Below are 18,432 nucleotides of genomic sequence, written 5' to 3' on the forward strand. Positions count from 1 at the left end.
GCCTCATCTACGTAAATGAACTCATGCTTGATCTCCTCTCCATCCATTCGTAAAACCCCCTGAAAAACAGTGTCAGGCAAAATTGTGTAGTTCAGTGTAGATCTAGTATACATATTACAGTACAGTAAAAGATTATGAGACAGTATGCAAGATCACACTGCTAAAGTGAATACATACCTCTGCATAATCATGCCGCAGTCGTTTCACCCTTTCGGAATAGCGCTCGAAAGGCACTCGATAAATTTGCTTCATTTGAATATGTTTTTTTTTTAGGATGCGTACCAGTGTTGATGTTGAGACCTGATGGATATCGTTGAAAATGGCGTGGTTATTGACAATGTTAGCTTGGAGCTGATTGAGTGTTATAGCATTGTTGGCCAAAACCATGTTTACTATCTCCCTCTCCTGCTGTTCTGTGAACATAGGAGGCCTTCCCCCTTGTTGTTCCTGACCCTCAATCCTATGTAGAAAAAAAAAACAGTATACAATAGTACAGTAACTTCACAGGAAAAGGTAACAGAAGTGCTGATAGTGCATAGAATACAGTACTGTAAGCAGTTACTGAAACCGTGCAGATGTTTTTGATATGATGATATTTTTACAATACCTATTTTCCAGTCGAAATGTTCTTATCACACTTGCCACTGTATATCGGCTTAGATTTGGCTGTACTCGCAGTCCAGCCTCCCTCAGCGTCAGGCCGTGGTTGACAACGTGGTCAACCAGTGTTGCGCGGATCTCAGTTGTCAGATTCGGTCCTCTTTGAGCACCTTCTTGTCTTCCTCTTCCTCTTCCTCTAACTCTACCTCCAGCATGGCCTCCATCTCTTCCTCTTCCTCTGTTGATTCCTCCTCTGTTGATTCCTCTTCCTCCCCTTCCTCCTCCTCCTCGTCCTCCTCGTCCTCCTCGTTCTCCTTGTTCTCCTCATCCTCCTCGTTCTCCTCGTCCTCCCCGTTCTCCTTGTTCTCCTCGTTCTCCTCCTCGTCTTACTCTTTCTCTGACTCTTTCCATTGTGCTTGAAGACCGATGAACTCACCTGCTGCTTTTTATAGTGCTTATACACCTGATTGGTGTGTCTACAATTAAGCAAACGAGTGTTTGCACACCTGATGACTGTGTTGAACCAATTGGTTGGACGGTGTGGTAATTTGACAGTCAGTGCTTTGGTATTGCAAGGAAGTGACTTCATGATAGATTTTTGTGTGTAATGTATGTTAAGTGTGTTTAGTATTTTGCAAATCACTGTGTGTAGAGTTTTGCAACAAGTGTGAGGTTGACAATGTGCTTATAGTTGTGCAAATATGGGCTGATGTTTTGCTTCTTGAGTGTAAGGTTTTGCTAATAGTGTACTACTTTTAATTTTAGTGTGTAAGCAATCAAAAAAAACTAACTGTTAACTTATTTGGCTAACTGTTGCCGCTGTCTGGTTAACTGCTGCTGCTGTTCAGTGCTCCTCCTCCTACCTAGAGTGTTAGACATGAGGCTGAAATTCACCGACCAATTTGGACAAATAATTACACATATTGTTGGGCATGTGTAACAATTTAATAGTAGTGCAACCTCTTTTATTTTACTAATGCATAATTACAAGTAGGTAATAATTTGTTATGTTGAACCACTGGTGCAAGTAGTAGTGTGCAGGCTGCAGCAGTTGTTTGTCCTTCTTTGTCTGTTGTTACTAATTAAATGCAGGTCTTAGTCAAATTAAATAAAGCTTATTTGTACAGTGCCCACTTTACATGAAGTAGAAGGACACAACAGACTTAATGCGATGTAACAGTATAGATGCACTGTATGTTTGAACACAGCTGCAGTTCAGGCAACAAGCAGCAGCAGCACCACCACATCCAGCATGCCACCTGCCGCCAGTGAAATGCAGCCTGAAGCAGGTAAGTGCTGTTAATTGTATGTTACTGTGGACATTGTCTATTGCACTGTTTTATTCAGTGTTTTTGTTTGAGAAGTAATTAAACTGTTGATGATGTTTCCGATGGCTGTTGTCCATATATTGTGATGAGGGGGCTTCGGGAGGGTGCTCCAAATCCTAATCTTGGCTAGGGCACCAAAATGGCTAGAGCCAGCCCTGCTTTAATCACGTACAGAGAGACTGTAAAAACAGACCAAAACACTGCACACAGCGAGATATGACTAATTAGGAGGAGAAGTTGGCTGGATGGCTCACCAAACAACCATGAACTAGACCACATTTGACTTTAAAACAGACTGAGGTCTATGGAATTTAAAGCCATGTGGGAAAGAACTGGAGGAACTCATTGATAAGTAAATAAGGAAGACCAATTAAAACATATTCACTTGAATTCAAGAATTTAGTTTTCAACAATCCATCAACACACACACACACACACACACACACACACACACACACACACACACACACACCAACATGTTCCTTTTGGCCTCTTCATCTTAGCAGATGGAATAAAGCCCCAGTTATCTGGACCTTTCCTCCTCACACACAGAGAGACAGCAGGACAGGAACCAGAGTCAGCAGGGTGCATAAAGGTCTTCCCCAGGGCCCAACACACAGAGGAATATACCAGCCATGTGTCAGTGTTTTTGTAAGAAACATAATGACCACACACTAAAACTGTAACTGTACAGACAGCATGTAGTTAAAGATGTTTGAAGCAGCTGAAGACATGTTTTCAGGAGCCTGCCCTGTCAGTCAACGTATTGTTGGGTATTGATGGTAGGGCAAGTGTGGTTAATAGAAATTATTAATTATTGATAATAATTATTAACATTAAATAAATAAAAAATACTAAAATTACTTTTCAAATCGTTAAAACAGGGCACCACCCTGTGACCAATAACCAGACCAAAAATAGTCTCAAAAGAAGGGTTCACTTTAAATGTAAATATTTGTAAATATTTGTAAAGTATCACTCCGTATTCTATATTGTACATTAGTTCTTCCATACCTCATTTACTGTGTAGAAGTCTGGGGCAATAACTATATGACTACAATACATCCACTTCTAATTTTACAAAAGAAAGTAATACGGATCATTCATGGGGCAGGATACAGGGATCACACAAACTCACTTTTCTTACAGTCAACTCATAAAATTCAAAGATATTGTGGATTTTCATACAGCACAAATATTATTCAAAGCAAAAAATAATCTGCTACCAGAAAATATTCAGAAACTATTCACTGGAAGGGAAGGGGGTTATAATTTAAGGGGAAAATTTAAATTCAAAATACTGAAGGCACGCACAACAGGGAAAACTTTTTGTATTTCAATTTGTGGGGTTAAATTATGGAACAGTCTGGAGGGGATGCTCAGGGAATGTCCAAACATAAACCAGTTTAAAAAAAAAATATAAGGAGATGATTTTTACAAGGTACAGAAATGAGGAGGGTGTTTGAATATCACTGGGTGTAAATTGTTTATTTAGTTTGTTATTTATGTATCTTTGTGTTATCTTCAGTAGGTGTAGGGCATATGTATGTGTATGTATGTATGTATGTATATGTATATATGCATATATGTGTATGTATGTATGTATGTATATGTATATATGCATATGTGTATATATGTGTGTGTGTGTAGGTCTGTGTGTATGTGTTTATGTATGTATATGTATGTATGTTTATATATGTATATATTGCACTCTGTGTCATCTTCAGTATGTGTGTGTACATTATATATTATAAATATAAAGAATAATAGATTATAAATTATATTTTATTAGGATAAATATTTTTGTAATACATTTATGTTTTGTTAGATATAGAACAAAGGAAATTGAAAAATGACAAATGGAAGTTATTATTATTGTTATTATTATTATATTGATAGAAGTCAAAGTATTTCAGTGGTATTATTTATTAAAAAGGGGTGGAATAAAATAAGTTTATACTTCCTCCCACTCCTTTTCGGATATGTAAACAGAATTTATAGTTTTCAGTTTATGTTTACTTTGTACATGATAATTTTGTTTTTTACATGTTCGAAATAAACTAAAACTAAAACTAAAAACTAAAGTATTTACAATTAAAGGAAGTCAATGAATCTGAGCACTGACCATCACAACCAGTAAATACCACAAGACATATGCACAAAATAATCACAGAAAACTGCTATGTACAATATAATAGAATTTATTAATATAAGCACATTGATCAAATCAATAATACTTCAATCAACAGAAATCCATCATTCCACTAAAGCAGCTAAACTATGAAGCTAAAACACTAAGACAAACTCAAGAACAAATAACAAACAAGCATGCGGGGTGTGTGTGTGTGTGTGTGTGTGTGTGTGTGTGTGTGTGTGTGTGTGTGTGTCAGGGATGAAAATTAGCACCAAATGCGGGTGAATCTGTGTGCTGGCGGGTGAATTGAATCAGTTTACCAGCCACTGTGGCGGGTTCATTCCAGTCAGATCTGACCCAATTAATCTTAACAGTGCGCTTTCCACAACCCTAGAGTTAGATCCGGTCAAATTATATGTTTCTGATTGGACCAAAGTGTCAGTTGGACTTCACTCTTCACTGCTACTAATTATTACTCCGCGCTCCGGTCAGCCAGGCCGGCCTTATATATGGAGCCGGCTACTCCGTTGCTTGGCAACCATTGACTCTAAGTTGGAACTATTTATTGTGGCGCACGAATAAAGCTAAGCGGGAGCTACTTTTTTGTTGGAGTTGGAGTTTTGTTGGACAAGAACTGAAGTAAATTGAAATGTGGGCGTTACATCGCGGGAGTCAAAAGAACCGCTGAGGAGAGTGTGAAGGAGAAAGGGGAGCCAAGCGAGGTAAAGGCCAAGAAGAGATTTTTTAATGAAAAATGGAGAACAGCAGAGAGTGGGGAACGCCGGTATTGGCTTGTGTATGAGGAAGAAAGTCAACTGATGTACTGCTCGGTTTGTCGTCAACACGCATCGGACACCCAAAAGTCGAACAGTTTTATCGCTGGCACCAAAAACCTTAAACTGGAAGCCGTGAAGGACCATGAATCATCCAAATGCCATTTACATGTCCTAAAAATTGCTAAGGGGAAATCAGCGCCTGAAGACAGCCAAGCCATGAAAACCCTCAACAGCCTGAAGACCGCACAGCTGGAAAGGATGGGACTATTCTCACACAATTGCTAAAAAAGGAAGGCCATTTAACGACTTCGAATGGCAATGCACGTAAGTTATGTTTGTTTATTCTATGTATTACTGTTAGTCGGATTTTAGTGAGTTAATGTCATTCACGTCGTTTTTCAAAATAAAACAACGAAAAAACGACTCCTATCCTGAGTATTTGTTTCCAAAACCAAAATGAAAAACAGATAACAACTCGTTTTTTCGATTTCCGATGTTGTGCTCACATGAAAAGTGGAAAAATTGGATAATGGTCTTTATCCGGTCTGACAGGACCGTTGCTATCAGGTTGCTATAGACTCCTCTCCGCCCAGAGTCCGGCCCTACTTTGCCCCTGTTTGGCTAACATCTGCTGTCGGACGTGGGTTTGATTGGTTAGCATGACTGTTTGGATTGGAGCCAGTCAGACGCTGGGGAAGACTGAGGATAGGAGTCGTTTTTTCATTGTTTTATTTTTGGTTTTATTTTGAAAAACAAATGAACGAATGATACACGGATTGTGTTAGGCTGCATGTAATTTGTGCTGGATTACAATGTAATGCAGATATCCATTGACATCTGCATCATTCAAATTGTATCATTCATTATTTCTTTCCATTGTGGTTTTCTAGGCTAGACGAGAAAAAGGGCATAAACATAGGTAACACCTATGTGAACAGAAAGCAAGCTAGGGTGTTCATTAAACACATAGCAGCAGTAGAGAGGGTGACCCTACAGTCCAAGCTGGCAGAGACCAAATTCCTCTCCATCTTGTCAGATGGGTCAACTGACTCAGCAGCCCTGGAGCAAGAAATTGTGTACACATGTTTCTGTAAGGAAGGCAAGGTGGAGGTCCACTTTGTTGGCATCCAGGATGTGGAGAAAGCAGATGGAGAGAGCATAGCTCAAGCCATAAATGCCATGATGCAGAGGGTCAGTGAGGAGTGGCAGATCAGGTTGGTGGCCTGTGCCACTGATGGTGCCTCAGTAATGACAGGGGCACGCAGAGGAGTAGTAGCCAGGCTGAGGGAGACCAACACGCATGTCCTCGGGATGCACTGCATGGCCCATCGGCTAGAGTTAGCTTTTAAGGATGCAGTCCAGAAGTGTACGTTGGCAAGACAACTTGAAGATCATCTGTCAGGCCTTCATACATTTTACCGCAAAAGTGCACAAAATAGGGCAAACCTGAAGCGCTGCTTTATGACAATGGGCCAGACACCCCTTATACCCACCAGGGTTGGTGGCACCAGGTGGGTTTCCCACCTCCTCAGGGCTGTGGATCAGTACCTTAGAGGTTACAAAGCAGTGACCAGTCACCTAGAAGAGGTAGAGTAAATTAGACTGTAGAACAGATTTTTGAAGATTTGGCCAGCTATCTGCAATGCATAGGTCAAGTGAAGTATAATGACTAACTTGATTTTGTTCATAGGTTCAGTTACCTGATACTGAAGGTGTAAAAGCCGCTCAACGGAACAAAGCGTGTGGCTACTTAAAAACCTGCCGGGACCCGATAGCTCTTATGTTCTGCAACTTCATGCATGACTGCCTGACCCACCTCAGTGGCCTCTCCCAGATGGTTCAAGCATCAGCTGTCACAGTAGCTGAGGTCCACAGCTGTCTAGCCACCACCCAGACAATACTCACAAAATATAAAACTAGGTAAGTAACATCCAAGAAATAACTGAAATGTGTCTGTATTTGTTGCTGTGTCTGTATTTGCTAAATATCTTGTCCAATATGACCTCTGTATCACAGGCCGGGCCCCAAGCTGAAGGCCTACATGGAACAGCACGTGAGTGATGACAGCACTGTAAACCGTGTCATGAGGGCAAAGGCAATGCTCCTGGACGAACTCTGCCAGAGTCTCCAAACAAGATTCTCTGATATGAGCACAAGCCTACTTCAGGCTACAAAGTTGGTCAATCTAAACAGTTGGCCTGATGCAGAGCATTCGGAAGGTATGATTACAATTACAAAAATAACATTTATTTAGAAATTCTTGAAAGTAAATAACTCCAATAACTAGTATTCTGTGTTTTTATTCTCTTTATCTCTCCAGAATTTGGTGAATCTGAAGTGGAGGTATTGGCACATCACTTCCAAGATGTTCTCACATCCTCTGGGGTTGCTGTTGATCAAATCCCTGACCAGTGGACCATGCTGAAGACACGCCTTTATGAGACAGGAGAGAGTCGGCTAATGAAGACCTGGCCAGAGATCAACAGGTTCTTGAAACATCAGTGCCCTGACATTCTGAGCTTGGTGGACCTGGTTCTAGCCCTGCCAGCATTCACAGCAGACTGTGAAAGAGGCTTTAATCAAATGAAGCTTGTCAAAAGTGACTGGAGGTCCCGGCTAAAAACATCAAGTCTCTGTGACCTACTGGTTGTCCAGCTCTCAAGCCCATCTATAGAGGGCTTTGACCCAAACCCTGCTGTCCAGCTGTGGCATCAAGCCAGCATCCGGGCTCAAAGACCTGACTTCATGGAGGGGAAGAGGAAACCTCAAGAGTGCGCCTCTGATACCTCAGAAATGGATTCTGATGAGGAGTGACTGTCATGTTTACTTTAATAAGCATGATTGGAACGGTTGATCCTCTGTTTTGAATGTGTGATAGTTTGTGTGTGTCCAGCCTGGACACTATGTAATTGTGTGAGTGAAACCATAGTCTGTATATATTGTGTGTTTTATGGCTGAAACAGAGTGAGAAATCAAAAGCCTTCTCAGCAGAATATTGCCAGATATGTTACAGAAAAGATTCCAGTGAGCACATTGTCAATCAGTTCTGTTGTTGTTTGCATGTCCAATTGGTTACTTTGATAATTTTTGCCAAAAATTATCTACTTTCCGCCACATGTTGTCTATTTAATCTCTCTGCTTTTCGTTCTAAGTGTTCTAAGTGTTCTATTTTCTCTATAAGTGTTATTTTCCTAGATTCATAATATATACATTTAATGAAAAGAAATTAAATGTTAAATAAACCTGATTTAACATGGTAGATCTTTTTGTATTGTTTTTCATATGCAGTTATAGTGCAACATTTGGAATTGGGACATTGAGGTTAATGGGTAATTGTTCTGTACTGTGGTAAGGACTTGGTGTTTAACAGCTGAACTGTGGTAACTTCTCTCCTTACTTTTGGCAGACTTTTCTATAACAATTTCCACTTTCCCCTGTGAGTCCCGTACAGTTGAACATAGGGAATAACGAAGTACAGTAAATTCTATAGTTGCAAGTAGATATTGCTATATATTACTAATCTTCTAATCACCTAATGATGCAATTTCCACTTCCTTTGTGTGGGTCCAGTGCAGTTGAACATATGAAATAAGTTGAAGTAGGCTTACTGTAAATTCCTGTAGTTGCAGGGAGATATTGATATAGATTTCTAACCTTCATTTTGAACCACTTTGTCTATTCAGACTTCATTTCCTGTTATTTCACGACCTAATAGATGACCCTTGGATAGTTTAACCCCTGTAATCATTCATTGGTATCACATAATTACTGAATAATCAACTCCGGTAACAAGTACTGATTGGGAAATACTATGTGCATGTCTTGTACAAGAAAAATATGTTTCTAGGCATTGTACTGTACACATCAATGTTTAAATATAAAAGTGGCTGGTAAAAATGTTGAGTGGCTGGTAGATTTTAGAATTTACCAGCCACAGTGGCAGGTGGACAAAAAAGTTAATTTCCATCCCTTGTGTGTGTGTGTGTGTGTGTGTGTGTGTGTGTGTGTGTGTGTGTGTGTGTGTGTGTGTGTCAGAGAGACAAAGAAAGAGGACCCAAGATGGTGGTCACAGTCTCTTGGAAGGTGATGTCATGGAGTGTTTCGTTGAGAGGACTACAAAAATTGCCAAATGGGAACTGGGGAACTCACGTTCGTTCGACTACAAAAATGGCCGAACGTGACTTGGAGAAGTCACGCACGGACACAAATTAAAAAATGATAATGATTTTGCTGAATCATGTATCTAGAATTCAAAAATGTTGGACGTGAATACGTCACCCAAAGTTAGTCAATTGAACGAATGCGCAAGATTTGAACAACGGCAATGGTTACACCGCCGTTGGCTTCGTGTGTGCTTTGATTGCACACAATGTGAATTTGGAGGGATAGTGGCCTACTGTTCCAGAAAGGTAGTCATGCTACCACGAGGCGTCCGTCTCTGAAGTCATAAAAGGGGGATATCACGAGACACACGTATCTTATGTTATAGCGAGGTCATCAACCATAAGTCTCCAACAGGTCACTCATAAGATTACGGGTGTGCGCGTAACCCCTAATGTGTGTGTACGTGTACATGTGGGTTAGTTAAGAGAGAGAGAGGAAGACAAAGGGCTAACACCCTTAGCCACGGCTAAGCAAACACTTTCAGCTCCACAGAGTGGAGAGGCTCAAATCAGCTCGTGATGAGCGAAAAGGAGAAACAAACAGCAAGTTTTACAATGTAAAACTAACGGCAATTGAAGGACTCGGGGGTCCACAAACTTACATACAATGTAGTTTACAAGCATACAATACATGCTAAGTACCTGCCCAGACACTAATTGAGCCTCACTTGTATTGCGTGTCTTCCTTAACCAGCTTGCTTTCTTGGTGTGGATTAAAGCGGTTGCAGCATCCTGCGTTGGTTATTAAAACAGCGTGGCATTAAGGAAACGGGCAAAGCGGGCATTTTCTGAGGGAAAATCCTCTTTCTGCAGGCAGGGAAAGATCCTGGTAGCACAGCGTCTTTTCTGGATCCGGAGCTTGTTTGGTGAACATGGGGCAGTTTTGGCTCGTCCAGCAAGATGAAAGACTGCGGCCTAGGTGGGTAAAATCCAAACGTCTGTGTGCTCCTTGAGAGTACAGTGGCGCAGACAAAAGCTGATGCTTCCAGCAACATGTAACATCTGGGACTGCGATGAGAGGATACTGCAGCTGTACTTATCTCCTCTGATCGCGGCGGAACTGATGCATTCAGGTGCGCTCACAGACACAGGGAGATGGGATTTCAAACCTGAGGGGACTGTGACAAGCAGGTGCCACCTATTGGACATTAGGGTCGGTGCACTTTCCTTTGCTTACCAGGCTTTGTTAGTGCAGGGAAACCGCATTTAAGCGTTAGGCTACAAGCAGGCTGTTCTGATGTCAGAACCATGTGGTTGGTCCCAACATTATTGAGAAATTAAACAGACACAGAAATCCAGATCCTGGTCTCCCTGGTAGAACATTTGGTCCAGTGCTACATGCTACAGCTTTGTGCTGAGTGATACTGTAGTACTGTATAGCAGTGGTCTGCTTGAAAATTAAGCCTGTGCCAATGAACTGCTCCTGATATAGAGGCCCGACCCGACAATAAACCCCACTGTAATGCAACATTTGAAGCCCCCACCCGAGTCTAAACCCGAATATCACAAATGGACCAATGCGCCCCGTGGCATGTTGGTCTTCAAGTCTTGAGGCAGCAGAAAGTGAAAGCGCCATAGACCAACAAAAAGCTGGTCTAAAGAAAAAGGCGCAGTCTGTTTCCTGCTATTTAAAGAGCACTTTACCGTTCATACACCATACGTACTGTAACAAAAATTGCGATACATTTAATCAGCAAAACTAAAAGCTGTAGTTACAAACTCTCCAAAGGAAACGAGTCAGGAGTTTTAAATAATCAGTGATTATAATAATGATCAAGTTTATCAGCTGTTCCTCTTTATACACATATGGTTTCTGCTGCTGGAGGATCGCTGCAGGCAGAGCTGGCTCTAGCCCATTTGGTGCCCTAGCCCATTTGGTGCCCCCCACAAAAAAAGAAAAGAACACCATCATACAATTGAATGACAACATCTGAACCATCTGAACACTCACAACAGTTTTATTTGAACAACAACAATGAACTTTCAAGTCACTCTTTCCATAATGTGTTTCAACTAAATTTCAACTAAATCCTACACGTCTGGACTTCCTTGCAGCAAAGGCATCTATTGTGTCATTAAATGACACCTGCCTAGACACCTCACGGTTTATGCTCACCCAGCTTCTCTTGATCCTTTCTCCATTGATTAATTTTCTGTAGAAGTAGTGGTGATGGCAACTTCTCCCATCTTCTCTTTTTGGAAATTCAAAGTCTGATGTTAGCTGATATGGCCCTCTGCTGACTAACTCCACCCTCACCTTATCAGACAGGGATGGCCAGTCAGCAGGGTCTAAAGGTGCTGCCTTGTGTCCTTCAGGATGTGTTGACTGGGTGTCATCCGGCTGTTGAACAGAGCATGCTGTCTTTGTTCCTTCACCTGCAAGCAAATCAAACACACATGCAAATATAGATATTAATCCTTCAGTAAGGTCACACAGTGATTTACAAATAACAGCACATCAGGCAATAAACACATCTGAAGCATAAATTATGAATAACCATAGTATTGTTCAGTAATGTGACTGCAGCTGTAATATGCAATTACATAACTCACCTGCTTCTATCTGACTTTCAGAGGTGGGTGGTGTGGCTGATGTGGCAGCGCTGCTGCTGCATGTGGCCTGGCTTGTAGCTGTATTCAAACATAGAGTACATCCATACTGTTAAGTTTGTTGTGTCATTCTACTTCATTTAACAAATTAATTAATAAGGTTTGATATAAAGTAGGTACTTTACAAATAAACCTAAAACCTAAATTAACTATAATTGCTAACAAGCTTGTACCATTCAGTCTCAACAACAACAACAACAATAATGATATTAATAATCATAACAACAACAACAACAACAACATAGCAGTGCATAAGAGACCACAAACAATTGGCTAAACTTACATGCTTCAGAGAGTGGTGTGGATGTTGCATCAGAAGGCCCCTCTCCAGCAGCTGTTAGGGGCGTCTGGAAATATTTTTTGAGCGCATCTAGACAGATATAGAGTAGATTCACTTATAACTGTACAAGCAAAAAAAAAAAAAAAAAAACTACAGCAGACAGAATAGGAAAAAACAACTGTTGCAGCTTGCAGCAGTTATTTGCAAAAGTGGTGTGTTCAACATAACATTTATAATTACCTTATAATAAAAGATTCACTACTACTACACTACAATAAACAACACAGAGTGTGCATCCGGACGGGTTGGCCTCTACTTTGATTCATGATTCATTTATCCTTCTTAGTAGCTATCAGCGTCATCGTATAGCGTGTTAAGCCAGCGTTGCTTTATTTCAACCTAGCTAGCAAGCTAATACAAATGAAACGTCTTCACACAAAACGGCATTTAAAAAAAGATGATATAATGTTACCTTCATATTGGGACTTCTTCTTCTCTTCCTCTTTTCTTCTCTTTCGGTACTGCGCACCCGAGGGCTTTGACGGCCGTTTCATCTTGCAAAATATCAAAACATAACCTGTCTGTCACTGTGACACCTATCTGACCCTCTGAGGTGCGCAGCCAATGATCACATGTCATGTGACTCAGCACCACAAGTGAGAAACATGTTATTGTTTATCTGTTTCTTTATTTTGTTAATATTTATTATTTTCAAGACAGAACATGAAGGGAGGGTGCCAATGGGCATCGAAAATTATTATTGTTTTTTTTTTTCTCCCTCGAGGGTGACTGGCGGCGCCCCTCCAGCAGATGGCGCTCTAGGCAACTGCCTATATCGCCGATGCCTAGAGCCCGCCCTGGCTGCAGGTAATGCACTTAGATAACTGTAGATGCTAGGTGGCAGCAGAGTGCTAGTATCTTAATGATGACAGTAAAATCCTGATGACAGGATTTTTCTTTATACCCCGTTTGACCACAATGTGCTCAGCAATGGCAGAGTGGTGCTGTCCGTATCTCTGCTGATTGACTCCACAGGAAGCGGATGTATGAAGTCTAACGCTATGTTAATATGACAGCTTCAGCTGATATTTAACTTTAACAGCTCTTCTGTGAACTAAGTTAAATAAACTTAAAGGTCCCATATTATGAAAAAACACGTTTTCTCTGGTCTCTACATATATAAACTGGTCCTCCCTGAGCCTACCAACTCCCAGAATGAGGAAAGCAAACAAGTCCTGCATGGTCTCTGCAGCCCACCCACTGGTAAAACGAGGCTCCTACAGGCTGTTCAGATTCAACTCCTTTCGTTACATAACGAAAGGAGTGATTTTCATAGGCCGGCCTCCTCTGTGCGAAAACACTCCCCCCTCTCCCCGGAGATATCCGAGAGGGGGGCGTTCACCCCCGAGGTGAAGTTTGGTGTGTCCAGCGGTAAGCTAGCAGTGTTTCGCAATCTTGTCGCTCAGAGCTAGACACGCAAATTGCTCTGTTATTGGTTGTAAAAATCAACATAAGTGCCTATATTCTGTCCCAGCTACAGAAGAACAGAAGAGACAGTGGTTGCGTTTCATTTTTAACGACAAAATGCTGGCTACGGTTCGTGTAAGTCTGTTTGTGTGTGCTAACCACTTCACATCGGACTGCTTCAGTAACGAGGGTCAATACAAAGCTGGCTTTGCCTCGACACTGACCCTTGTAAAAGGATCAGTCCCAACCATACAGGACCCAGCAACTGCACCCGAGCCACAGGTAACTGTCGCCACGTTTTGATAGTATTTACAGTTGCCTACAAGTATGGTGAAGTCAACTTGAAATTGGCTAACTAGTTAGCTCAGCTTCGGTCCGTTATGCAATGGCATTTGAAGCGAGTTTAATGTTAATAATATTACGAGGGAGCTTGGTTGTCACAGTAAAAAGTCTGGAAACATGTGCAGACTGGAGACAGAGACTATGCGAACAGTGTCCAAGAGTTTGGAGACTGTGTTGGAGACAAACACAGCTTTCGCTAACCGCTAACCTGTTGCAGGTCAGTGGGGGATGGGAGCCAGGTGGTTGTGTTGGGAAGTCCTGCTGCAGCCGCAGAGTCTGTATTTTTCTGAGCCTCTCCTTCTAGGTCCGATTCTGGGTCAAACTGGTATGGTTGAACGACAGCATCTCGGCGAGCCATAGCGATACATCCACCGTAAACATTAGCGCATGCTACCGCTAGCGTAAGCGGCATCCTCTCTCTGAGAGGGGTGTGTAGCAGGCAAGGCAGGCATTGACAGATGGAGCTCATTAGCATTAAAGGTGCAGGCACAGAAACAGCCTGCTCTCAGTAGACCTCACTCGAGCAACTTTTAGTCAGCTGAAATTCAGGACCACGGATGGGTTTGGGGCAATACATTTCAAATACAGTGTTGTTGGACCTCTGACAGCTGTGTGAAATTGATGAAAAACAGTATAATATGGGACCTTTAAGATGTGTAACGTTAAGCATAAGCCTATAAGTGAAACAGGTATATGTTTACGTTCAGCTCGAAGGTCGTGTGGAGATAGTTGTTAATTAGCTGTGGCAGAGTGCGGTACACCCAGATTAACTTGTGATATAACTTTAACCAGTAGTGCAGGTATACGGCATATAACTACATATTTTTCTGTCAGCATTGCGTATACCCACTTCTAAATCTCCTCTGACGGCATCTTCATTACATTGTTTGGGGGAACTATAAGTAACTGCATACTTGTGGACACAACCGTCACTAATGCTTAGGTAGCTGCTCAGGGATTTAAGCTGTTATTTCTCTAATTTTGACAATCTAACCCCTGACAACACATTAGCTAAGGTGGTAAGGACTATGGCTGTTGGTAGTTGTTGTTGATTTTGTTCAAATACGCCAAATTTTAATTTTATGCTCAACTAGCTAATAATTGCTAATGGCAGTCACCACTTGTTGCCACAGCAACGGTAAACATCCTGTAATGTGAATACTGTACAGAGTACAGTTTCAGGCTACATTGTAAATACAGATAACATCCCTTGTATTCAGCACAGTATGCAAGGCTCTTGCCCTCAGCGTGACAATGCACCTTGTGGGGGCTGGGAGACCTGTTGGATGATGGCCCATTAAAAGAACAAAAAGGTCCACTGTAATGCTAATTAGGTACGTAGTCACAGTAGCCCTCCTGGCCCAGCCCTGCTGTGCTGTCTGCTTACACACACACAGAATGTGAAGAAATTAAACATGTAATTTTGTTTGACTGTGTCCTTGTCCCAGGAAACGGATTCCCCACTTATTACATTTCACAAGCTCAAAACAATTCGTAGCTTTAGTCTTACTTGTGTATTATGTCTTTGATTCTTATTCTATTTTTACATGTTGTTGAGCAATAAAGGATAGAAATGGGGTGGCTGTAGCTCAGGACGTAGAGCGGGTCATCCAGTAATCAGAGGGTTGGCTTTTTCTTGCCACTGTCACCACTGTTCATGGTGGAAATGTTGGGTCTCTGTAAATGAATTGATTAAAGAGTATGGTCTAGACCTGCTCCTATTGGAAAGTGTCATGACAACTTTTGTTGTGAATTGGCGCTGTACAAATAATGATGGACTGATTGATTGATCTATCATATTTTCGACAAAAATCCAAATCCAACTTAAAAATACCATCTGCTTTTTGCCGTGGGAACCAGGGCAATGCCTACTTCTGGGTTAGCCTACAAAAATACCCAGTACCCTATTACTCTATTACTGATTAATTTACCAAGTTGTATTCTAAAACCTTTAAAATTAACTCCAGTCTTAGCCAATATAACATCAAAGTACCACTTACATGTCAATGCATGTAACCCAACAATACAAAGATACACCAAAAGGCATTTGGTGACATTGACATTTTGCTTAATGAGTGAGTCTCTTATGTGTAATTTAGTGTTTTAACACTTCAGTATTGCAACTTTCTACTTAAACTGGCTATAGACAACTTTTTGCTTTAACTTATCATTCTGAAGAAAATACTGATTGCAGAGTGTAATGGCTATGGAAAAATTAGGTCATCCAACATATAGATTGGCTCCCTATAAACCTTGCTTTCACAATGCCATTCGTCCTGGATTTTTCCCTCAAAAAAGAAGGTTCAATTACGGCACAAAGGAAATACATCTGCCATTACACAACCAAAACAGGAAGAAGCATTGTTTACTCTTAGAGAAGAAGAAGGCTGCTAGCTAACAAGCATGGGCATATTAAATGCTTTGCAAATGTATGTGGAAGGGAACACATTCAACACATTCATAAACATACATATATTTTGTTTTCTAGTGTTTAGTGAGTAGTCTTAAAGGCTACAGAATTTTAGAGTCCAGTAAAAGGGGCTTTGTGGAACGTATATGTTATACTAGAAGCCAGTCTTTAGTTTCTGTTAGTGGACTCCAATTCTGAACTAACATTAGTTACTGAGGCACAGAGGCACTGAGATGAGGCACTCAAAAATGTACACAAAGTCACATCCTTTGGACTGTCACAGAAAATCTAACTTGACTCCTTTACAAAGAAATCCATATTCCAGCAGCATTAAACAACTTCAACAACGTTATGTTACAATCTGCTCACATGTGGACAATAAGTAAATGATGATGCATGTAAATTACTACAAATTGTTACATAGAGCCCCTTTAACTGAAGTTAACTATGAAGCAATCACCCTAAACCTGGTGGATATATATAGTGTACATATATATATATATATGTATATATGTATAGTTAAACATCACGCCCATGATATTCCGGGCATACAGACAACACTAACATTTGGAAATCCCTACACTTGCGCACACACACACACACACACACACACACACACACACACACACACACACACACACACACACACACAAACAGAATGGCTGATCACAGTTTTTTTTCCTACATTGATGCAGGCCTAACAGCAGGAGGCAGGAGAGGTGATTGGAACCAGATGAATGGTCAGACTAAAACCTTTACATCAAATAGGCCTCGAGTGTTAGAGACAGAAAGATGGAAGATGGGCTTACAGTTCGTATGTATGTTCATGAGCAGCAGTGTGTTAAATGCAAAAAACAACACAAACAAAAACCCTCATCACTCCGCACAGATACCGATCAGTGCCTAATTAGACATATCGATCAACAAAAACAACTAGAAACAGATACACTCAAGACGATGCCATTAAAGTGGAACCGTGACACAGTTGTCAAAAATGAGAGTGGAGAAAAAATGTTGAAAAAATATTGAAGGATTGTAGAAAAAGAATGCCTGACTTATTTGTTTATGGTAAAATGTTTATGGTAAAATTTCAAATATCCAAATCATTTCCACCTTTTTTTTTTTCAAATTAATCTCTCCCTTATCTTTCTCCCCCTATACTATCCCCATGCTATCCAAGCACTTAGTGCATTATAGCACTTGGAATGTGATCAATGCATCAGCCCTTTTCACCAGAAACAACACTTTGGAGTAAATGGATTTTCCTTCAGCACCACGAAACAAAACATCATCACTTATCTTTCTGTAGCACTTAAGCAGAGAGAAACAAGCACAGTGCCAAAAAGAGGGACAAAAATGAAGTGGCCATTTGAGGTAAGATCAGCACATTAAATGAGATAAAGTCAAACACAATAGAATTTCCAGATTTTAAATGTTAATGTGTGTGATGACAGGTCACATAGCAAAACATAGCTAAACATCAGTTTAAGTCTATGAAAACATGTTCAATTTTAAGAGTGCATTGTCAATGTTTAGAAATACCAGGTCTCAAATTAAATGAAACCAACCACAGAATATTAGCATATGCAAAAGCGAAAGATGAGAAAAGACTAGATTAAAAGCATCAATGTTAAATGAGTTAATAGGATTGGGGCGAGTAAGGACTTTGAATAAGGAGATCAGTGGGTGGGGAGACAGGGAGTAGAGTACAAAACAAACCAAAGGAGCCCCCTGAAACAATATCCCATCAGTGATCCATCAGACTGGTGGGGAGAGAGAAGAGAAACTGCTGCTCTTCCTGTTCTATCGCTAATTATGTATTCAGCTGTATAACAACCCTAAACAATTACCTAGTGCTCACCTAGGATGTGGGATGTGCATATCTTGCGAACTGTGGCAGTTTATTTTAGCCATGTGTTTTTGAAATTCTCAGCAATGCCAACTTGATTAGTATCAACAAATCACAGTGCAGGATAAGCAGACTGGGCTGGGCTGGGGATAATGCTGCATTCCAGTTACATGGGAGACCACTTGCCCGAGTTGCTCTTATGCGAGAGCGTGACGTCATTTCCTGGCTTGTAGCACAAATAGCGTTCCTGTTTGTCATTGCTACACGACGAGTCGGAAGATAATGGACGCCATCAGGGTAGTAGCAGGCTAGTCATTGTTATTGTTATTGTTAGCTACATTAGCCTCTTTAGCAAACTAGCTCGAAAACAAAACTTTACATTGTATTGCACGCACAGCAAGACCGTGCAATGCATAAATTGGTGACAAGATTAAAGCAGCAATGTACTCAAATGTGTAAGAGCATTTAAAATC

This window comes from Pagrus major, chromosome 13 (assembly GCF_040436345.1).
Source record: "Pagrus major chromosome 13, Pma_NU_1.0".
NCBI classification, from domain to species: Eukaryota; Metazoa; Chordata; class Actinopteri; order Spariformes; family Sparidae; genus Pagrus; species Pagrus major.